The sequence below is a fragment of the Ursus americanus genome, chromosome 13 (assembly GCF_024610735.1).
Source record: "Ursus americanus isolate L20-20 chromosome 13, mUrsAme1.1.p, whole genome shotgun sequence".
NCBI classification, from domain to species: Eukaryota; Metazoa; Chordata; class Mammalia; order Carnivora; family Ursidae; genus Ursus; species Ursus americanus.
The window spans coordinates 65,443,392-65,462,076 of record NC_142139.1 but is presented as its reverse complement, the minus strand read 5'-3'; the positions used below and the strand labels follow the sequence as shown (position 1 = coordinate 65,462,076).

General features: G+C 48.2%; 1 protein-coding gene across 4 annotated transcripts in view; it reads left to right on the top strand.

Annotated features, from left to right (window-relative positions):
* PTK2B (protein tyrosine kinase 2 beta) overlaps positions 1–18,685 on the top strand; it is a 121,245-nt gene that overhangs the window by 40,458 nt on the left and 62,102 nt on the right. Inside the window, exon 1 of one of the 4 annotated variants that reach the window (XM_045774052.2) lies at positions 8,442–8,653. The exons of the other annotated variants lie outside the window; for them this stretch is intronic. The gene's annotated coding sequence lies outside the window, so the exon portion shown is untranslated. Of the gene's footprint in view, positions 1–8,441; positions 8,654–18,685 lie in introns of those variants that run through there. 4 annotated transcript variants of the gene reach the window in all.

Here is an 18,685-nt window from a genome sequence, read left to right as displayed (position 1 = left end):
CACTGCTGCAATGGGTTTCCTCTCTTTTGTCTTTATTTTTAAAGACAGAGCTGTGGTTAGATTCTGAAATTAGTCTTTAGAAACCTCAGTGAATGGCTTGGTACCAGAGCTGTCAGTGTGGGGGTGGGTGAGGGGCACTGGGCCGTGAAGGAGCCACTCTGGGCATCCCTGTGGGTTGAGAGAGATATAGGTGCAAACGTCAAGGTCAGGCACTGGAGAGGGGCCTGGCTCTTCCACGTGCAGTGGGAGGGGGCAGAGGTTCAGGAATATGGGTTTTGAACTGAAGTGAACTTGGGGTTGTGTCTCAGCTCCACCATCCCTTCGTCCTGTGACCTTGGGCTGCTGATTTAGTGCCATGAAGATTCCATTTCTTCATGTGCAATAAGGGGATATTGATAGTATCCATTTTAAAAAAACAATTCATTCCTTAATTCAATGCGTAATTTATTGAACACCTCCTTCTTGTAAACACTGGTCCTGGTACAAACTACAGTGGTGGGAAGGCCTCTGTCCTCATAACACTCATGTCTTCTGGTATGTTGATTATATAGGAAAGAAATATGTATATATATATAAATAAATAATTTTAGGTATATATTTATAAACTTATATATAAATATATAAAATATATAAATATATATTATGTTGTATGTTTATTAATACATATATTTATGTTATATATAAGATATATATAAGAATATATACTTATAAATTTATACAAATTTATAAATATATGTAAATAATATATAAACATATAAAAACATATAAAATATATATTAATTTATAAATATATATAAATTCTTTTTCTTTTGTTTAAAGATTTTATTTATTTGAGACAGAGAGAGCAGAGCAAGAGAGAGAGAGAGCACAAGCAGGGGTGAGAGAGGGAGAGGGAGATGCAGACTCCCCACTGTGCAGAGAGCCCAATGTGGGGCTCGATCCCAGGACCCTGAGATCATGACCTGAGCCGAAGGCAGACACTTAACAGACTGAGCCACCCAGGCACCCCTGTAAATTCTTATATATATATAACTTAACATCATGCTTGAAACACAAAAAGTGCTTGATAAATGGTAGTTGTTACTGTTATTATATTTAACACTGGACATATGGTATAAATGGTCAGGCAGAGAACAAGAAAAAGTGTTTTCATTTCATACAATGTTTAGTTTCTTCCTCAGATTTATAGCTCTCCTTTGGTTAAGGAGAGTGTGTTGGTCTCCCAAAGAAATAGAACCAATAGTATATATGGATCAGCAACAGCAAGCTGGAGACCCAGGAAAGCCCATGGTATAGTTCCAGAATGAAGGCCAACAGGCTCAAGACTCAGGAAGAGCTGAAGTTTTAATCTGAGTTCAAAAGGCAGGAAACTGTCAATGTCACACTTAGAAGGGTGTCAGGCAAGAAGAACTCTCTCGTGTTCAGAAGAAGGTGAGCCTTTTTAATTCTAGTAGACCTTCACCTGATTGGATGAGGCCCACCTACATGAGAGAGAGCAATCTGCTTTACTTAGTGTACTGACTCAAATGTTTATCTAATCCAAAAACTTTACAGAAACACCCAGAACAATCTTTGCCCAAATAGCTGGATACCCCATAGCCCACCCAGTCTAGCTAACACATAAAATTAAGGAGCCATGGTCAGAGAATGGGGGTGGGGGGGAGCTGAGGGACTATGATGTCCTGAAGGGGAGGGTAACCCTGGCTGGGCTTGGCACTCATGACAGGATGCAGACTAGTTGTCTCGGGGCTCGAGCCATTCCAAAGACATGTTTTTGTTAGTTTACACTATGTTTTGTAAATTTATGCCAATATCTAAAGATTAAAGAGTTCACATTAAAAATCTGAATGTCCCACTTCTCATGAAACACTAGAAGCGGGCATGTGGGGCTCAGGCATCCACTCTCCCATGGTAACTATCAACCAAGGTGCTGTGAGTTGTGGTAGGGAAGCTCCTTCTCCTCCAGCTAGGGAGTCACCCAGCTGTCCAGAGGAACTGGCCTTGGGCAAGGGGTTGGAAGAGGACCAGCAGCTCCACGCAGCTAGCATGTTTCATAAGTTTGTACCAGCATTTCAAAATTAGAGATTTCACATACAATGGAGGTCAGGCATCTTTTTGGGTCCGGGTCCTGTCTTCTCCTACTCACTTTACTCTCAGAGATGGGCCTTCAGATGCGATCTTCTAGAGCCATGGAATCGCAAGAAGCCTGATTCTCAGCTTCTGGAGCACAAGGAAGGAACTGGAGGTGTTTAGACAGGAGAAGAAATGCCTCTAAGGGAACCAAGAACTGCTTTGAAAATAGCTGAAGGGTTGTCATATTGAAATGGGACTGAGCTAATTCTGAATGTCCCCAGAGGCCAGGCATCCAACTGGGGACCAGCAGCTGGGCGAAGTCAGGTTTGTGGTGAGCATAATGCAGACTTTTCTAGCTCCTTAGAAGCAGAAAAGCCTGGTGCCTGAGGCAGTAAGACCCCATGGCTGAGGGGGTCATGGGGGCCTTGAAGTCCATTCCATTGCCAGACTGGAAGTTGACTGGGTCAGGGGTTCCAAACCTTCTCTATGGGAGGTACACATAGACAATGAACATATTTGTACATCACACAGGAGATAGACCGGAGGGGATGTGAACCCCAGAAGGGGTGGCACACGGGCCCGGAGGAAAAGGCCATGGCAGGCCCGATTTGAGGAGACTCAGGATTTGTTTTAAGCAGGATTTGTATGGTAAGACTCGCAGACACAGAGATGATTCATGAAGGAAGTTTACACTCACAAGTCCCAAGAAACAGGAGGCAGAGCGTGCTAAGCAGTGGGACCCCGTAGAGAAGCACCAGTGTAGGTCAGGAGGCACGGGGGCGGGGGAGGGGAGGAAATGTGGCCAAGAGCCTCTAATGTGGTTTCCTGGGGAAGGGATGGTGAAGTGGGGAAAGCAGGTCTAGAATTAGCTGGTTGGAATAATTTTGGCAGGCTCTGGGACACAGGGGCTGTCCCTAGTTGTGTGGTACCTCTCCCTGGGGTGATTACAGCAGGTGGCTGGTGGCCCAAAGAGTGAGTCCAATACATGAGGTGATTAGGGGCAGTGGGGGCTCCAGATTGGTTGGTTTGCATATGAAAGTCATGCTCTCAAGAACTGGCTAACACCAGTCCCTCCAGGATCAGCAAGGCCCCAGAGGTCAAAGCGCCAAGGACAGAAACTAGAAAACATGGTTATGACAAGGCCCTGCCCAGACATCCCAAGGGGATCCGTTTCTCCAGGTGTGCCAGGAAGACGTTTCCATGGCCTTCCAGCCCCAAGGTGCTGTGGTCAGCACCTCCAGCCAGAAGCAACCTGAGAGTCCAGCCTTTCTCTCTCTGTACAGAGGGGCTCTAGGCTCAAAGAGGGGAACTGACTTGGTCACAGTCTCAGTGTTAGTTGAGTGACTGTCCTGTGAGGGAGAAGGGGCTGGAAGGAGCAGGCGAGGAGTCTTCCTTCTGAGCGTCCAGGACAGGATGACACGGCCTAGGAAGTGCCTCTAGCCTGCAGCATTGGGGTTCCTGGGGCAGTGGGAAGGGGTGACCAGTGCAGTCCCTGCCAGGACAGCTCTCCTGGTTCCCCTTACTCTGCCCTGGATGCACAAGGAAGACTTAGAGCCAGAAGCAGCCTGGATGAGGAGACCTCCCCTTGGTCTCAGCTTTGTTTGCCCTGCACCGAGCATCTGACTTGGGAGTTCATTTCCCTCCCTGGCATCAGCCTCGTCAGCTGTGATGCATTCATTCTCAGCCTGCAGTATAACATCCTTCCAGTTGAAATAAAGATTCCTATTCCATTGTGCCCCCCCTCCACCACCACCATTTATTCTGATGGGCAGATCTCAAGTAGGCCTCCTGTATTTGCATAGCCCTGAGAAGCAGCGGGTTTGGAAACCACCAGTCTGGGAGAGCTCCTAGACCCCATCCAATGCTACATCCTACACCATTCTGATCCTCTTGGCTGGTCCCTGTGGGGCAATGATGAGCACCGCACCAGGGAGGCAGTGGAGTAGAAATGACTTCTCAGAGTTCACAGCTACCAGGTAGGGGAGGGGTGGGAGCCAGAAGCCAGATTTCCTGCCTGTGTCAGGCTGCTCATAAGATAACACCACCTTGGTGACTTCAATGGCAGACCTTTTTTCTCACTGTTCTGGAAGCTGAAGTTCAAGATCAAGGTGTCAGCAGGGTTGGTTTCTTGCGAGGCCTCTCTCTTGGGGTGCAGATGGTTGTCTTCTCACTGTGTCCTCACCCAGGTCTTTTCTCTGCATGCAGCTGGTGTTTCTTAGTGAGTCCAGATTTCCTCTTTTTATAAGGACACAAGTCATACTGGATTAGGGTCCACCCTAATGGCCCCCTTTTACCTTAAGCCCCTCTTTAAAGGTCCTGTCTCCAAATACAGTCAATTCTGAGGTCCTGGGCATTAGAACTTGAACATGGGAAGCCCAGAAGCCTGCCTGGTGGGGCTGCATTATTTCCTCTGCTCCACGTGCCTCACCCCTAGTGGGCCTCTACTCCCCCGCACCAAGTGATGCACTCAGCACCACTCCCCACCTTTGGGAAGCCCTACATATACTGAGTGTGCCATGCCCGTCCACATCCAGTGCAGTATTTGCCCACAGGACTAGGGCCGTGGGCCGCAGCAGTGAGAGGGGCAGCCTGTGCTCAGGGTTCTACATTCCCCTCACCTGGCACACGGCCATGTACAATTAGACACTTGACAAACGATGGCAATGCTGATGGCGATGCTGACAGCCGAGAATAGAACCCGGGAGTGGGAGGGTAGTCTGCTCAGCTGGTGCTGTGGGGACCAAGGGGGAAGTGGCAGCCAGCTCAGTGCAGGGATGAGCAGGGACCAGAGTTCAGAGTGGACTGAGTGGCCAACAGGAGTCACAGCTGTGATTGTGAGACTATGGGAGAGCATCTTGAGGGGTGTAACTTCAAAGCCTGTATTCAGCTCTAAAGTCCTAAGAACCTGAGACTAGACTGAGAGAGCTGGGAGCTTCAGGGCAGGCCCAGGGAGGCTTGACTGCCCCCCACCCTGTGCCACTCAGTGGCCTCTGGAGGTGTCTGCTTGTCATCACTGATGTCATCCTGGCTCATCCAAACTCATTTCTATGGGCTTCTTGAGGATGGCCTTATAATGTTTATGAACAGCAGGTGGCCCATGTATAGAATGATCTAGGAACAGCCCAGCCCACTGCAAATTGTCATGTTTTGCAGTCTTGTGTTTAGAACCAGGACTGGCTGTGCAAACCAGGGGCGGCGGAGGGTGGGGGGCTCAGGCCTGGTAGCTCCTGAGGCAGAACTGGCACCTGCCAAGAGCCACTGTAGAAAACATCATAGGGAGGGACTCTCCGGTACTAAAAATGGTTCAAAACTGGGAACCAATGGGTTGCCTTTGACAAGACTGAGGCCCTATCATCGAAATGTTTGTGTAGACACTTGAAGAAAACAGAGGAGCACGGACCACTTGTGATCATGACCAACCCTTGATGTTAGTAGTTCAAAGTTCACCAAGTGTTGTTCTATACATTATCTTTGTTAATCTTCATAATGGTTCTAGGGAAGACAGTGTTCACACGTCCAACTTTGGTGGGTGAGCTCTCTGAGGTTCAGGTTGGTAACAGGATCTGTCCCGGATGCATTGACTGGGGAGGTAGACCTGGAAGATGTGCTTCTTCTACTCCCTAATGTGGCACAAACCTACCCCTCCTGGAAGCCTCCTTTGGCCGCCAGCTGGGAGGCCTCCGTTCTGACCCTTCTTCTGCAACCTGTTGAGTGTGGGCTTTCATTCACCCTTTCGGAGCCAGCATCCCCTGCCCTGCAAAGGGGCCAGCACCTCCTCCAGAGAGAAGAGAGAGGAGACGGGGCAAGTGCATTGTGAACTGCCATTTGGTCCTGCATGTGTGTGGGAAGAGTTCCTGCTGAAGGCCACCATTGAAAGTAGACGCCCTGTCTACCACATTCTAGGCAGGCAAGCACCTTAGGCTTGGGTTGAAAGAAGCCTCTCCCAAGAAGGCAGTCCATGGTGGGCAAGGTGAGGTAAAGATCAGAGAGGTATTGGGTACGGATGTGGAAGGTTCTAGCAAACAGAGGCTTCCTCTTCTGTGTAACTCTGTACCTGACTGGTGTCATCTGCATGGTCGGTCTGTAAGAGATCACTTGGCCTCTTGCACCTGCCAGGGGATTTACTCTGGGTAACATGGGCCTCCCAACAAAGACTTCAGTCCTGTGGTTTTACCCTTCAGAGGGCCCCTGCTCTGTTTCCCACAATCAAGAGTTCAGCTCTGTGTCTTTGGGGAAGTCACTCAACATCTCTGGCCTCACCTACAAAACAAAGGAGGTAAAAAAGCCAGATCATTTATAAGCCCCTTCAGCCCTGATTCTCACCACCAAGGAGTTTATCATTTTAGTTGCTCTGTTTTCCATGATATCAATATCCCAAGTCATTCTCTCTTTTTTTTTTCTTTTTTGTCTTTCTATTTTCCCACCCCTCACATTTTTTTTCTCAGCCTCTCATTTCTCCCGCAACAACGCAGGGGCTTTCCTGTGGCTAATGATTTTAGCTCCCAGAATTTTAGATCTAAGAGGGCACTTTGGGAGCCAGCTTTACCCTGGAGTTCAGGTCCCCTGAAAAGTGTTTTGGGGGTTCCACAAACATTGAAACATTTTCTGCCAAACAATGCAGAATTAAACTGCCTCGGGCCCAGGCTATTACTTTTAACAGTTTGAAATATGCATGCTCAAGAGCCTGTTGGAAACACCCTCCTATCCCCTAATCTCTTCACTTTCTCTGATGAGAAACCTGAGGTCCCCAGGGGTGAGGTGATTTGGCCAAGTTATCAAAGGATCATTCTGGCATTGAAGTTGAATGTGATTCAAAAGAAGCAAACGTTATTGTTTTGCGTGTGTGCATGTTAAGGGATGAGAAAATTCTCAGTCAACAGAAGGAAAGAATAGAGTCGGGGGTAGGGGGGAGCTCTGGAGGCTCTTAAAGACCTGGGTGTAGACATAGCAGCCCTCCAGCCCCAGCCCTGTGGGAGGCGAAGGGCCCCAGCACTCCCCTCACCCCCGGCCACAGAGCACTTTCTGGGTACTGCTTCGAGCTCTCCCTCCTGCCTCAAGTCTGTGGTGAAGCTGTGGAGAAGTGGGTTGCTGTTCTTTTTTCTGACTTCCTGTGTGATTCGGAAACCTCAATGAAATAAGAGCTAAAGGCACAAATGGCCAAGGACTCTTATGTCAAACATAGACTTCTCCCCAGCGTGGGGGTGGGGGAGCCCAATTCTGATTTTTGCAGACCCAGAGCCCAGGACTGTGGCTCCTCTGCTCCCTGCTGGGCTGCTAGGGAACGCACCTAGGGCTGGATGTAGGTGGTGGGCACCTCATTCTTTGCAGGCGTGGCTCCAATATATCTATACAGGTAGCCAAAGTGATTTTTGAGAATTATTCATCATTGAGGCCAAACCCATTAAAAAGGAAAACTTGATTACCTTTCTAATACAGCTGGTTTATTTTCGCTGTGTCTCCCTTTCTGTCTACAACCTACTTGCAGCCATGGCAGTGTGTTTGTACAGCGAGTATGCATATAATCTTCAGAGTTTTTCTACTACCTTGATTGCATAGTGGTCTCCTTATCAATTACCTTTCAGGGCAGATAGGAATCCATGTATGAGTGCAGCTCCGTACCTCAGTGGGAAGGACAGAGGTACTTTTTTCTTTCTATTCCTTTTTTTTTTTAAGATTTTATTTATTTATTTGTCAGAGAGAGAAAGAGAGAGAGCACAAGTGGGGGAGCAGCAGGCAGAGGGAGAAGCAGACTCCCCACTGAGCAAGGAGCCTGATGCAGGACCCTGGGATCACGACCTGAGCCGAAGCAGACGCTTAATCGACTGAGCCACCCACGCATCCCTCTTTTTTTTGTTGTTGTTTTGTTTTGATGGCACATTACTGAGCCCATAAACCCCCATTCTCAGGGCCTCCTACTCAAATAGTGTCCCACAACAGACCCTATGGATCAGTTCTTTCCTGGCCTAGCCAGGCCACCTGGCTTAGTTTCTATGCCTGACTTGGGGTCCATGAGACCTTTCTCTTTTAAAAAGGTTAACAGTAACTTTGCCTCCCTCCAGGCACAGAACATTTGGGGTTGGATTTTCCCTTAGTGTTTTATTTTGTTTTTCTCACCAGGGAAGAAAAAGATCCTCCCCAGTTGGAGTAGTGTTTGGGAAGATGGCAGGAGAAGGACTCTAGGCTGGGGGTTTCTCGCTGCTGTGCTCAGCATTCCCAATCATGGCTAGAGTTTTAAAAGACCAGGGTTCCTCCCAATTTTCTGAGCTCTGAATAACTGAAACTACCTGTTTCTTCTCTTTCTGTCTGTTTCCCAATAATGGGCTTGAGTAACAAGAGACTGAAACAGAAACCACTACTGTGCTCTGAAATAAGAGGCTCAGAGATACCCAGAAAGGTCCCGTGTTTGAGAACCAGTTGTAACTATAGGACCTGTCCCGGGAATGAGAGGCCTCCAGCCAGGGAATCGGGAGACCTTGGTCCCAGAGGAGAGTCCTCACGTGTCAGCCTCTTTGAAGCTCAATTCTCTCCAGTGAGACAAGGGCCAAACCCGCTGTCCCATCCGCACCCCTGCTGCCTGTGGGTGAGTATCAGAGTCACTTGGGATGTCAGTAAAAAGGGCAGGTGGCCCGACCCAGCCCCAGAGGTCTCCACTCACTGGGATGGGACTGAGCCTTGCGATGTATCCATCTACTTACGTCTACATTGTTACAGAAAAATTATTCAGATACTTGTAAAAGATGGTAAGGCAGACTTTATTCAGGAGGACTACAGCAATGGGGTTTTGCCATAAGGGAAAGATGTGAAAATAAAACAAGGAAAAGTAGGGATTTATAGCCAAGGAGCAGGGTGGGAAATTAGTGGATGGAAAAATTGCTAAGACTGTAGGGTAATTCTTTTCTAAAGGGACCTAACAGAATTGCTGCTGAAGGCAGGCCAGGGCAATCCGATATTACCTAGGGGCTGGGGATGGAGGGGTGGGGATGAGAAATTCCATCAGATATCAGAAATAATCACCTGTAGAAGGTGGGGAATTCTGGCGAATCCCCCTAGCAGGAGTCTTGCTAAAGATGGACTCCATAAGGGCAGAGACGGAAGAGAGGAGGACTCCAAGGAACCCGACTGAAGTTTGGTCAAGGAGAGGGTTTTTGTCAATATCTGTACTGACACATGGGCACACAGCCAGGCTGAGGTAGCCTTGGGACCAGGTCCTGTTTGAGACCATATTGCAGATCCAACAGTCTATTCTTGTCACGATTAGAATCTAGAGCCCCAAAGGACAGTACCCTGGGGGTGTCTATGGGGCGAGCGAGGCCGCCTTCACGGGCAGCCTGAGACCCTGCATCACTACAGGGTGTGGGGGTACAGAGCCCCAGCTCTGCTCTGTACTTGCTGTGTGGCCTTCCAGAAGTCACTTGGCTCAGCTTCACCTCCGTCTTCCATGGGATGGATGATAACAGTACCTACCTTTTGGGTGTGTTATGAGGATTGAATGGGCTTATCGTGTGTGTGAGGCATTGGCCCAAGGTCAGTCCAGGGAAGTGCTATTAGTTCTCAGAAGTGAGCCCCTCAGTGTGCGAGCAGAGGTGGAGGAAGGAAGAGGACACACACTCAGGGTCCCAGCAGGGCAAGGCTCCCTGCCATGCCGCCAATGCTGTACTCTCTTAGAGGACAGTTGAAGAGAACTGTCTAGTCCTGGGGCTCTCTTGGCAGATTATATTGGGATATCTCTCTACCCTATTCATCCCCAGTCCTGACTGTGGAGAGGATCCGGACATCTGGATTTCCAGGGCCTGTTTGCTCTCTAGTCTAGCTTTGGGGCCAGAGGACTGGCCACTCTCCAGGCTACGTGCAGAGCACAGAAAGGAGGATTGTGTCACACACGGAGGTCGAGGTGGACAACGGAGAGAGGGCTGGCTTCTGTCTGTGTGGAAGTCACTGATTTTTTCATATATTTAACCTACTTAACAGTCAAAGAACTTAAGATCTTTTATCTATATGTCATTCTAAATGTAGATGCATTTTCATGTCATTATAATCAGGATGTGAGCTTCATTCCCTGTCACTTCACATTTTTATACAGATATTTTATGTATGACCACTGCACATATTTTAATCGAGTTTATCATTATTGATATTGCCTAGAAACCCCCCCCCCAAGCAGTGCTCTGAGGATTTTGTTCTGATTTTACGATCTGTTATAAATAGTACAGGTATGAACGTCTTTGTGCAAATGATCCATGCTCTCCCCCTTTAATGTACGTGGTGTGTTTCCCAAAGTAGCGGGACCAGGTCCATACCCGGGAGTTACTTTGCCTTCAGAAAGCCAGTTCGGAATCACCCGGAAATTGTCCCAGCTTCATTTCAAGGCCACACACATAGCATTTTATTCTTTATCTCTTGGTGTCTTGGCTTATTTAGTCGATTTGTAGTGGTACCTCAAAGTTGTTGTCATTAGCATTTTAACTGCTGAGGATTTTTCCACCTATTTTTAATTTCCTCAAGTCTTTTCACACACAGGTGGCATCCTGTTTGCTTGACGGGGCATCTAAACTGCTGTTTTATCCAATCCACATTAAAACGAAAGCTGATGGCTGCTGGGTACAGATGGGGGCCATCGTCTTGTTTAATGGTTTTGACATCTGTTTACATAAAGCAAATTTGTATGCTGGATTTGCAAAGAGGAGCAGATTGGGGGTTGGCAGGTGGAGAAGCCTGTTCAAGAGGATGTTTTAGCTGTTTTCAAGGTGGTAATAGACAAGAGGGCAACTGTTAGTACTGGGTTTATACTTTCTCGCTGAAAAAAAAGTCAGTTTTTTTTAATTGTTGATTTTTATGGTCAGTTCTTTTCATGTTTATTAAATGTGTCCTAAGAGATAACTTAAAAATAAAAGTTGACATCGCTGTCATTATTACACATATTAATATATCAAAGGCTGGTATTCCTTTTCGCGCTGCCTGGCTAGAAACTGATGAGCTTACATGTAAGTTTCTTTTTGAGCAGGATAGTGGGGCCACACAGAAAAGCAGTGTTCATCTGGGCTATCATCTCTGGCACAGAAATAACCTGGATGTGTGGAGACAAAGCCAGAGTGGGAGGCTCCCTGATGGGATCGGAGCAGTTGGCACCGACTTGCATTTGTTGGGTTAAAATGGGAAATCCGAGTTCTGGTCCTGCCTCTGCCACTTAATAAAGGTGAGCCTAGGCAAGCCGCTCAGTCGCTTTTCCTCATCCTCCAAATGGGAATGACTTCTGTCTTGGGAGATGTCAGCAAGACAGCAAGAGTGCAAATACTCTAGAAAAGGGTGTCATCTGCACAATGTAAAGACCCTCTTTCGTCCTGTCCTTCCGTTGCACTTTTTTTAATCCTTGACTTGGATGAAAGAGTGGGGTCCATCTTTTGCATGGCAGCCCTACAACCATTTGAAACCAGCAATCCTGTACTCACTTCCCAGGACTCCACTGTCCCTTCTCTTCCGTGTCATGTGACAGAGTCCCCAGGCTCCCAGGGCTCTGAATGTCCTTCCTCTAGAAAGCAGCCTATCAAACCTCGGGGTCAATAGTGCTGTTGTGGTCACATCTATGCAGAGCCCGGAGAAAATCACCGTCCTTATTTTAGGGATTTTTCTAGTAGCCCCAAAACTGCATTGATCTTTTTGGCAGCCGTATCATAGTGACTAACCATGAGTTCACAGACAGCTTAAACCCCGTTTTTGTTTAACCCATGCTGTTGCTAAACCACATCTTCCTCATCCCAGCTCGGGGAAGATTTTTTTTTTTTAAATCTACGTAAAGAACTTCACGTTTATCATATTTCACCAGTTGTATTTTGTTACACTTGGCATGTCTACCAACCTGTTGCAGTTTCAGGGATCTTTTGTGGCCTGCAATTAAAGTCACAATCTCTCCCCATCCTGTGCCTTGCTTGGAGCTTCTTGTCTGATAACCACAAACTCTTTGATACCAAATTAAAAGGTGTGAACAAAGGCCAATTAAAATAGCAGTTTGTCCCCAAGTGAATATAGACGCTTGATCAGCAGTCAGTGGAGAAACCATTTGACCGGGGGGCACCTGGGTGGCTCAGATGGTTAAGCATCTGCCTTCGGCTCAGGTCATGATCTCCGGGTCCTGGGATTGAGCCCCACATCGGGCTCCCACCTCAGCAGGGAGTCTGCTTCTCTCTCTGCCTCTGTCTCTCCCCCTGCTTGTGCTCTGTCTCTCTCCCTTTCAAATGAATAAAAATCTTAAAAAAAAAAAAAAGAAAACATCTGACTGCGTATGAATTGACACTACTTGTCATCTTCCCTCCTCATTAACCTCTCAAGAAAATGGGGGAAGAACCCAGTCAAATGCCCAACTGAAGCATTGATTCATCATGGTACCAAATTTCCCTGCTCAACGACCAACTCTACAATGCACACAGATGGGGAAATGAGATTAGCTGGAGTCGAAGGCTGGGAGAAAAGGAAAGAGTTGAGATCATGACTCAAAGTGGAGAAGCTGGGAAAGAATTCAGTTTGGGATTAGAGATGACAAGGAATAGTGGTTTTGAAAATTACAACCTTTAGGAGATTGGACAGTAACAGAAGCTCCTTGGAGGGAGAAGCACATCTTAAAACTCCAGGCTTCTGGGCATCTCATATATTGCTGTCTTGAAGTGCTGGGTCGGGAGACTGCAGGACCAGGAGGGTCAAGGGTCGGGTTGGAGGAGGACTGGAGGCAAGTCCTCTGAAATGTGCCCCCCAGCCCCTGCCCAATCACTGTTCAGGCAGCGGTGTGCTAGAACCAGCTCTTACAAGCTGACAGCACCCATTTCTCCCCAAAGGCACTTTCAGCAAAGTCACATCGGCAGCTTGAAATCAGCCATGGAAACATTTACACCAGGAAAACTGGCAAAGTCTCCAGGTCAGGTCACCCCTCCCCTGCATCACCAGTTGTGATCCGCAGACCCGGGCTGCATCATCAGAACAGCCCCGCTGCTTCCCAGCTCACACCTGTGCTTCGTCCTCAAGCCCAAATTATATCTTCTATCTTTTTTTTATTACTTTTTAAAATTTTATTTATTTGACACAGAGAGAGAGAGAACAAGCAAGGGGAGCAGCAGAGGGAGAGAGAGAAGCAGGCCCCCCACAGAGCAGGGAGCCCGATGCGGGGCTCGATCCCAGGACCCTGGGATCATGACCTGAGCCGAAGACAGACGCTTAACCAACTGAGCCACCCAGGTGCCCCCCAAATTATATCTTTTAAATGAAACTCTGCTTCTCCATGGGTGAAGTTCAAATTCCCTAGCACATTGCCACCGTCTCGTCTCATTTCCCAACACCCCTTGCCACCCTCCTCACCAGCCTTATGCCACGTCACGTGGTTTCCGATCTTGCGGTGTCACCTTTTCCTGAGATCCTGGGGCCCCCTAAGCCATTGCTCTTCCGTGCTCCCCAAGCACCAAGCGTGAACCCCTATTAGATCCCATACCATGCTGTGGTTGTATTGTGTTCAGATCTTTCCTCTTTCCCAGATTATGAGTGTCTGCTGGATAGGGACCCTCTTCCCTCTTCTGTTTAGCTGCATATCTCTGGAGTCTGGCATACCTCCTAAAACATAGGAAGGCAGAAAGGCGGGGAGGGGGGTGGGGAGGAGAAGAAGGGAAGAATAGGAGAGGGGAGGGAGGAAGGAAAAAAGGAGGGAGGGAGGGGGAAGGGAGGAAGGAGGGACAAAAGCAGGCCAGCCACAATCATTCATGAACTGGCAAATAAGGAGCAAGGTGCCGGGGATTTTCTCAAGGGTTGGGGGAGCAGCGGAGCCCAGAGGGCACACAGGAGGTCTGCCTAGCTCTAGGAATCAGAGTCCTTGAACTAACAAGGAGAACAGGAACAAGGAAGGACAGGGTCACACATCTCTGTTGCTCCCCTTCTGCCCCACATCAGCTGGCCTCTGGGTTGGTAGGTGCTGGCCACAGAATGATCCTGAGGGGGTGATGTGTGTGGGGGTGGTGAGCTGAAAATGTGCTAGAGCCTCACTAAATGCTTTCTGAATTGCACTGAATTATAGCTGGGGGATAATCACCACCTTTCTGGTTCCTTCCTTCAAGAGGTAATGGTGAGGGATGCTCAGAGGGGAGGGGAAGGGATTAACCAAGTGATGGATTGGGGGGCCCTGGAGCGGGCACCACGCTGGCCCCATGGGAACTAAGGGGCTGAAAGGGCTTGGGCTCCGAGGATGCACTACATGGCCCCAGCAGGGCCCAGCTCGCCCAGGAACGTAGGCCTGGCTCCCTGAGACGGCCAGGTCACTGCCAATTAGTGAAGTGGCTGTTCTCAGCAGGTCTTTGCAAAGGAAAGGCATGTGTTCCCCATTTCGTTGATGTGGAAACAGCAAGAGGAAGTGACTCAGAGACAGAGTGGAAATAAAGCGTGTGTCTCGTGACATGCTGGCTTCTGCTAGATCCAAAGGGCTTATATTGTGACTGTCTCTCGCGAGGCTTCCTTCCACACTTCTATGGTGTTCTCAGGACAGACGATGGCCCTGTGTGTGTGCACAGAGAGTGGGAGAGAGGGCTGAGCTTCCCAGGTGGGCAGGCGGGTGGAGGAAGGTGGGTGCTGGCGCAAAGGTAGCATCAGGAGTGGAGACGGAAGGAGCCGATTCCGGACTCACTGGGCCGGTCTAATGTTTGGCGAGTTGGGACTAGTATGGAGTTTCTGATTCTTTCTTCTGCCAAGTCACAGGCACTTAAAAAATACATGTGCCAGGGAGTTTACAGAGGTAATCTCCAGATTCTCCAGGAAGTTCTGCAAGATAGGTAATGTTAGTCCCAGCCCCCGAGAAAGGAAACTGAAGCTTAGCAAGGTGACCTTGTCCAGGTCACACAAACGGTCAGTGGCAGAGGCTTGAAGGCCACCACGTTGCCTGACCCTGAAGCGCATGGTGAGGAACGCCCCAGACTTATGTGACATGGCAGCCCGAGGACATGAGTTTTAAACGCAGGTTTGATGAGTCAGGTGAGCAGGCGAATGCTCCTTCCCCCTGACAGTGTGCCGCCTTTCTGACTAATGGCCCCTCCCCATGCTTCCTCAGATCATGGGCAGAACTTCCAATCCTCGAGACAGTGCAATTTATGCTCAGGATTCCCAGCATCCGCTCCCACATCTGACTCTCTGAGAGGCCCAGCTTCAATGTCATTTGCCAGAGACTGTCATTGTCACTTGATAAACAAATGAGCATTGGAAAACCGACAAAGGTAGAGAGACAATGTTAGAATAAAAGCCTGCCCTTCAAAAAGAATACGTTAAGCTTTGTGATAAATTCTCTGTAGTGTCCGTATTTTTCCCATTTTGCCACAGTCACTGGAAACCATCAGAGGCCGTCATCCACGTACCAGCTGCTGTTTGGAAACTCTGACCCATCTGGCCTCAGAGCCAGTCGGTGGCAGAGCTGGATACGACTCCCTAAGCCCGGTAGCAGGACACAACACCAGCCCTCTTGTCTTTGGCGATTACTTACACAAATTCCTGGCACACAGGATGTGTTCAATAAAGACATAACATTACCCGACAATGTCTTCAAGTGCAAGATTGTATTTTTCTGTGATATTGACGCCCATGACCCTGTCATCTTCCCCTGCCGGGAACATAGCCCTGGGCCCAGTGGTAACCCAGAGGATCTGAATGGGACTTAGTCCTGCTTCAGGACCCCTCCTTTCGGCAGGTGAATGTCTTGCCATTCAGGAAGAGTGTCATTTATTTTCTTCCTGAAGACTTCAGGGTCTTAGAGATTGTACAACATCCCTTACTACCCTTTCCAGGTTTTGGCTGAGACATTTTTATAGCCAATCAAAACTTTTCCTGTTTTAATTTAAGCCCATTTCCTTGTGTTTGTTGTTCTTTGATTTGGACTTGGGCAGATCTGGGTTGGGAGGCAAGCTGGAGCCCACGATGGCTTAGAGCCAGGGTTTCCGCTGATGCTATGGGACCTTCTCTCCTCTGACACTGATCGCAGGAGCTGGGGCAGGCCGGGGTGCAGGGAGGGATTGCCAGGCTGAGGGTCCAGGTCTTGATTGGAAAAAGGGGCAGTACTTTTGGCTCACAAGTTGAGAGTCAGAGGATTTCATCAAAATACAGAGACAAGCTAGTGATGAGAAATTCAAGTCATCTGGCAAAATCTAGAGAAATAGACAAGTTCTATTGTCAGAAACAGGAGCCAAAGGCAGTGAATTATTCTCATATCTTCCCAACTCTGTGTTCAGTGGCATATGTTGGCAGCTTGAAATCAGCCGTAGTGGGAATATTTACACCATGGAAATGGGCAAATGCTGCAAATCTGACCTCTGTCTATCCCCCCCCCGGCCCCTCCCCCTGGAGAGCCATTGGCAGGGAGAACAAGATATGGAGAATACAGATAGTCAGACAAGATTTTGGAAAATAAGCAAGTGAAAGCTATGATGATAAAGCCTTCCATTTGTGCTCTCAACTTTATTGCTTATAATGAATTTTCACTTATGTTTTTACACTTTGTCCTCACAAAACTTCTATAAGGAAAATAGGGCAGGTAGCATTACACCCATTTTATAGGTGAGGCAGATGAGGCCAAGAGAGGTTAAGGAACTAGCCCAAGGTTTTAGAGCTAGCCAGAAAATGAGCTGGCTGAGGGACAGTGAGAGAAGCCTGTGAATGAGGTCAAGGGCTATGATCTCCGAGACCCTGAAGACAGGTGGCTGAGGTGCTCCTTATGTCACACCTTTCAGTTACTGTGCTCCAGAGAGTTTGGGGGGGTCCCTTAGCAGTCCATTGCAGACCAGTGCCGACAGATGGGAGTTTGGGGTGCCCTTGAGGAAGCTGCCATGTACCCATGGAGATGTGGCACCACCTTTCCAGGCCCTCGTCTTTTAACCAAACACAAGTTCCCTCCTCCCCCACCCAGGAATTCTCATGACCGAGTCCTAGCCTGGGGAGGGTAATGCTCCCTAAGCCAGAGGACCTCAGGATTCTTCACAGCCTGGGGATAGTCAATGCCGAGTTGACACATTCCTCCTTGCATGGAGTCTGTGCCAACCTCAGTAGTATCAAGAGACACCATCTTCTTCAAAGGCAGATGGGAAAGTGGGAGAAACTTTGCACTTGGATTCGAATCTGTTCTGGGATCCAAGTTGGCTACTCAGCAAGCAGAAATCCTTGACCAGATGGCTTAAACTTCGTTATGTTTTCTCATCTGTATAATGGGCATACTCATCCCTGCCCGTCTCCGAGGATGGTGGTACAAAGCAGTTACATTTTTTGGAATAAATAGCCAAAGGTTACTGCTGCCAAAGGTTACTGCTGTGGGCCGGCCCACAGGACTTACCTCAGGCTGAAGGTAAAAGTACATCTGGGATACCTGGCTGGGGCAGTTGTTTAAGCATCCGACTCTTGGTTTCAGCTCAGGTCGCGATCTTAGGGTTGTGAGATCGAGCCCTGTGTTGGGCTCCATACTCAGCTCAGAGTCGGACTACTAGAAATGATGGCTCCTGAACCAAGACCCTGGAAAAACTAATGAAGATAAGAAACCAGGGTCCTCCACTCATGTTGGCATTGGCCAATGCATCAGTCTGGGTGGGCTGTGCTCAGCCCAATGGAGACTATGAATGTTTTCTTTGCTTAGGGTAGAGGTGGGTGCTGGCTCCCAAGTTCCTGAGTAGGCTGGAGAGGGGGTCAATGATCCTTCTGTGGTTTCTCATCATTACATTTTTTCCTTAATACACTTTATTTTTTGGCCCAGTGTTGTGTTCACGGCAAAATCGAGAGGAAGGTCCAGAGATTTCCCATATAACCCCCCCACACACACATGCACGCCGTGCCCACTGTGGACACCCCCACCAGAGTGGGACATTTACTACGATAGATGAAGCTACATTTCACCACTCTCACGCCAAATCCATAGTTTATGTTAGTGTTCACTCTTGATGTTAAACACTCCACAAGCTTGGACAGATGTGTAACGACAGGTATCCATTGTTATAACGTCACACAGAGACTATCTGCAGTGCCCTTAAAATCCTCTGTGCTCCACCTATTCATGGCTTCTTTCCCCCTAGCCCCTGGAAACCACTGATCTTTCCACCGTCTCTGTAGTTTTTCCAGAATGTCATGTAGTTGGAACCATACAGTGTGTAGCCTTCTCAGATTGGCTTCTTTCAGTTAGATGCATTTAAGTTTCCTCCCCGTCTTTTCATGGCTTGATAGAGCATATCTTTTTAGCACTGAATAATATTCCATCGTCTGGATCTACCACAGATTATTTACCCATTCACCTACTGAAGGACATCTTGGTTGCTTCTAAGTTTTGGTGTTATGAATAAAGCTGCTATAAACATCCATGTGTAGGTTTTTGTGTGGACATAAGTTTTCAACTCCTTTGGGTAAATACTAAGGAGCACTATTGCTGGATCGTATGGTAAGAATATGTTTCGTTTCGTAAGAAACTGTCCAACTGTCTTCCAACGTTTGCACCAACAGTGAACGAGAATTCTCTGAGCTCTGTGTCCTCATCACATGCTTACATCCTCTTAGCTGCTCAAATTTGAAAGCGCCACATTTCATGGTGCTACTGACTGAAGCCACTAAGAGCACCATGGGGGTCTCACCC